The 5,514-nt window shown below is 46.7% G+C and overlaps 1 pseudogene; it reads left to right on the top strand.

Annotated features, from left to right (window-relative positions):
* The first annotated feature begins 417 nt into the window (after positions 1-417).
* On the top strand, positions 418-4,828 carry LOC147980084 (uncharacterized; annotated as a pseudogene).
* Positions 4,829-5,514: the final 686 nt, after the last annotated feature.

Genomic DNA, 5,514 nt, shown 5'->3' with positions numbered 1-5,514 from the left:
CCCTGAGTATGCACCGTTGCCAAAGTTCGTCGTGCCCAGACACCACGTGATGATCGGGTGGATAAGCTCTACGTCCATCTACAACGGGTGCAAGCCAGTTTTGCACACGCAGAATATTCAGGTTAAACTTGACGAGCCTAGCATATGCAGATATGGCCTCGGAACACTGAGACCGAAAGGTCGAGCGTGAATCATATAGTAGATATGATCAACATAGTGATGTTCACCATTGAAAACTACTCCATTTCACGTGATGATCGGTTATGGTTTAGTTGATTTGGATCACGTGATCACTTAGATGATTAGAGGGATGTCTATCTAAGTGGGAGTTCTTAAGTAATATGATTAATTGAACTTAAATTTATCATGAACTTAGTACCTGATAGTATTTTGCATGTCTATGTTTGTTGTAGATAGATGGCTCGTGCTGTTGTTCCGTTGAATTTTAATGCGTTCCTTGAGAAAGTAAAGTTGAAAGATGATGGTAGCAATTACACGGACTAGGTCCGTAACTTGAGGATTATCCTCATTGCTGCACAGAAGAATTACGTCCTGGAAGCATCGCTAAGTGCCAAACCTGCTGTAGGAGCAACACCAGATTTTATGAACATCTAGCAGAGCAAAGCTAATGACTACTCGATAGTTCAGTGTGCCATGCTTTACGGCTTAGAACCGGGACTTCAACGACATTTTGAACGTCATGGAGCATATGAGATGTTCCAGGACTTGAAGTTAATATTTCAAGCAAATGCCCGGATTGAGAGATATGAAGTCTCCAATAAGTTCTATAGCTGCAAGATGGAGGAGAATAGTTCTGTCAGTGAGCATATACTCAAAATGTCTGGGTATCATAATCACTTGACTCAACTGGGAGTTAATCTTCCTGTTGATAGTGTCATTGACAGAGTTCTTCAATCACTGCCACCAAGCTACAAAATCTTCATGATGAACTATAATATGCAAGGGATGAATAAGACAATTCCCGAGCTCTTCATAATGCTAAAGGCTGTGGAGGTAGAAATCAAAAAGGAGCATCGAGTGTTGATGGTTAATAAGACCGCCAGTTTCAAGAAAAAGGGCAAAGGGAAGAAGAAGGGGAACTTCAAGAAGAACAGCAAACAAGTTGCTGTTCAGGAGAAGAAACCCAAGTTTGGACCTAAGCCTGAGACTGAGTGCTTCTACTGCAAACAGACTGGTCACTGGAAGCGGAACTACCCCAAGTATTTGGCAGATAAGAAGGATGGCAAGGTGAACAAAGGTATATGTGATATACATGTTATTTATGTGTACCTTACCAGAGCTCGCAGTAGCACCTGGGTATTTGATACTGGTTCTGTTGCTAATATTTGCAACTCGAAATAGGGACTACGGATTAAGCGAACACTGGCTAAGGACGAGGTGATGATGCGCGTGGGAAATGGTTCCAAAGTTGATGTGATCGCCGTCGGCACGCTACCTCTACATCTACCTTCGGGATTAGTTTTAGACCTAAATAATTGTTATTTGGTGCCAGCGTTGAGCATGAACATTATATCTGGATCTTGTTTAATGCGAGGCGGTTATTCATTTAAATATGAGAATAATGGTTGTTCTATTTATATGAGTAATATCTTTTATGGTCATGCACACTTGAAGAGTGGTCTATTTTTGATGAATCTCGATAGTAGTGATACACATATTCATAATGTTGAAGCCAAAAGATGCAGAGTTGATAATGATAGTGCAACTTATTTGTGGCACTGCCATTTGGGTCATATTGGTATAAAGCGCATGAAGAAACTCCATACTGACGGACTTTTGGAATCACTTGATTATGAATCACTTGGTACTTGCGAATCATGCCTCATGGGCAAGATGACTAAAACGCCGTTCTCCGAAACTATGGAGCGAGCAACTGATTTGTTGGAGATCATACATATTGATGTATGTGGTCCAATGAATGTTGAGGCTCGCGGCGGGTATCATTATTTTCTCACCTTCACAGATGATTTAAGCAGATATGGGTATATCTACTTAATGAAACATAAGTCTGAAACATTTGAAAAGTTCAAAGAATTTCAGAGTGAAGTTGAAAATCATCGTAACAAGAAAATAAAGTTTCTACGATCTGATCGTGGAGGAGAATATTTGAGTTACGAGTTTGGTCTACATTTGAAACAATGCGGAATAGTTTCACAACTCACGCCACCCAGAACACCACAGCGTAATGGTGTGTCCGAACGTCGTAATCGTACTTTACTAGATATGGTGCGATCTATGATGTCTCTTACTGATTTACCGCTATCATTTTGGGGTTTTGCTTTAGAGACGGCCGCATTCACGTTAAATAGGGCACCATAAAAATCCGTTGAGACAACACCTTATGAACTATGGTTTGGCAAGAAACCAAAGTTGTTGTTTCTTAAAGTTTGGGGCTGCGATGCTTATGTGAAAAAGCTTCAACCTGATAAGCTCGAACCCAAATCGGAGAAATGTGTCTTCATAGGATACTCAAAGGAAACTGTTGGGTACACCTTCTATCACAGATCCGAGGGCAAGACATTCATTGCTAAGAATGGATCCTTTCTAGAGAAGGAGTTTCTCTCGAAAGAAGTGAGTGGGAGGAAAGTAGAACTTGAGGAGGTAACAGTACCTGCTCCCTTATTGGAAAGTAGTTCATCACAGAAACCGGTTCCTGTGACGTCTACACCAATTAGTGAGGAAGTTAATTATGATGATCATGAAACTTCAGATCAAGTTGTTATTGAACCTCGTAGGTCAACCAGAGTAAGATCCGCACCAGAGTGGTACGGTAATCCTGTTCTGGAGGTTATGTTGCTAGACCATGACAAACCTATGAACTATGAAGAAGCGATGGTGAGCCCAGATTCCGCAAAATGGCTTGAAGCCATGAAATCTGAGATGGGATCCATGTATGAGAACAAAGTGTGGACTTTGGTTGACTTGCCCAATGATTGGCAAGCCATCAAGAATAAATCGATCTTCAAGAAGAAGACTGACACTGATGGTAATGTTACTGTCTATAAAGCTCGACTTGTTGCAAAAGGTTTTCGACAAGTTCAAGGGATTGACTACGATGAGACCTTCTCACCCGTAGCGATGCTTAAGTCTGTCCGAATCATGTTAGCAATTGACGCATTTTATGATTATGGAATTTGGCAAATGGATGTCAAAACTGCATTCCTGAATGGATTTCTGGAAGAAGAGTTGTACATGATGCAACCGGAAGGTTTTTTCGATCCAAAGGGAGCTAACAAAGTGTGCAAGCTCCAACGATCCATTTATGGACTGGTGCAATGTGATGCCCCGAGACCGATGTGCCAGGTGTCCTCCAGTTATTCGCTGTCGTTGCCATGTCATTTGCTTTCGTGTTGCATCTTGACATGTCATCATCCGCATTGCATCATCATGTTTTCGAAACTTGCATTAGTCCGGGTCTCCCAATTCCGTCTGTTGTCCATTCTGAGCCCAGACACATTTGCACGCACCCGCGGCATGTCCGAAATAGTATTTTATAAGTGGCTGGAAAATGTTCTCGGAATGGGATGAAAGTTGGCGTGTGGTCTTATTATAGTGTAGATAGACCGCCTGTCAAGTTTCATCGCATTCGGAGTTCGTTTGACGCCCCAACGATTAACTATAGCGGCATTATAGCCGGTCTAACGTCGAACGTTTTCGGTCTCCGGAAACAGATGCCGGGCCCTCTCTCTCTTCTCCCCCTCGCAGTCTCGCCACAGCCCACATAGTCCATCCTCCTTCCCCTCTTCGCTTCTGGAGTTGTCCGATGTGACCGCACGGTCCGAAACCCTCTCTGCACAGTGCATCGAACCCCTCACGTGCACGTCCCAAATTGTCCCGGACCCGACCCGGGCAGTCGTCACCGTTGGATCCGGATCATCCCCAAACGCCTACAAAATATTACCGTTTTATTATTTGGACTCCCTAACTATTTATTCTCGACCGCCTAATCTAAATCAGATGATCCAAATCATCCTCCTTCCACTATATATATAGTCCATCCCATACCTAATCTGGAAAACCCTAGAAATCCTCCTCCTGTCCGTCGCTGCGCCGCCACCCACTTCTCCCATCGGGATCCGCTCCAAACCAACCACTGCACAGCTCGCTCCCCTTTCGATTCACCAACTCCGCCCAATCCAGATCCCCACCAAATCCCGCCGCCACCTTCACCTTGTTCTTCATACCCAACCAACCATCGCAGCCACCCTCGCGCGCCCTCCCTTCTGTCCCCAAGTGCTTCGGCCTTCTCCTCGAGCTGGAGCTCATCGCCGTCGGTGACAACAGCAGCAGCACCCCGCCCTCTGCCTCCTCACACCGGAGCACATCAGCGTCATGGCGCCCTTCCTAAGCTCCTCCTGTGCGCGCCTCCACCGGACCCCGCCGCCGCCTTCCCGTTCAGCGCCGCTGCTGCTCTGCTTCCGACGAGCAGACAGCCCGCGCCCGTTCTCCTGTCACCCCCTCGTCCAGGAGTTCCACGAGGAGAGGAGTTCCTCTTCGTCGCCCCAAGCAGCAGCCGCGCCCGAGCGCTCCTCTCCATGTTGGCATCCCCGTCCCGTACCTTCCTCGACGCCTGCACTCCTCCGACAACGCTGCAGTGCCCGCAGCCGCCTCCGTTCCCAAACAAAAAGAGGAGCCTGGTGCTCTTGCAGTGCCGGCCTTCCTCGACGCCGCCGTGGATGCCAGGGACTCACCCGTGCGCCTCCTCGCTTCCTCCATCCATGGAGACAAGCTCCTCGAACCAAGGCTGTGCCCCTGCTTTCCTTCCCTCTTCCATGAGTTTGCTCTCTCTCACGTCTCTCTCTCCTGAACTTGCCGCAGCAGGGAATTGACGCCACCCTGAGCTTCACCCGCGCCGTCGTTGCCCGGATCCGGCGCCGGCCAGCCGGATCCGCACCGTCTGCACCTCGTCGGCCTTCCTGGGAGCCCGCTGCCGCTCGAGTCCGCGCTGCATCCTCTTCTTCCCCGCGCTGCGTCCTCTTCTTTCCCCTGCATCGAGAGGAGCAGAGTGCCGCGTGCAGTCGTGTTGACCGCAGCCTACTCTAGCAAATTCAGCAAGCCCCTTCGCGGCCTGCCCCGCCTCATCCACCGAACTGGGCCAGGGCCCAAAGTGAGCAGCGCCCAACCCCCTCTCCTGTTCCTGTTGGGCCAGGAAGTTTCGGCCCGTAGTTTTTTTCCCGTTGCTGCGAATTTAGCTATTTTTCACAGGATTGCTGTTTTACAGAAAAGCCCTTGTTGATCATGCATTTAATAACTTCACAACCGTGCATCAGATCGAAATAAATTATATATGAAAGTTGCTTAGATTTTTGTCTAGTTTAATAATATGCAACTTTCATGCATGTTTGAAATGTTTAAAATGCTGTTTGTGTAACTTTGTTCTTATGCCATGCTAAAACGGTTTAATTCATAACTAATTAACCGTAGCTCCAAATTTAATAAACTTTATATGTGAATGGGGTAGAATTTTGCCTAGTTTAACATGGTGGCATCATC

Source organism: Triticum urartu, chromosome 3A, assembly GCF_056163025.1.
Source record: "Triticum urartu cultivar PI428250 chromosome 3A, HENAU_Tu73, whole genome shotgun sequence".
NCBI lineage: Eukaryota > Viridiplantae > Streptophyta > Magnoliopsida > Poales > Poaceae > Triticum > Triticum urartu.
This window is presented reverse-complemented; position numbering and strand designations above follow the sequence as displayed.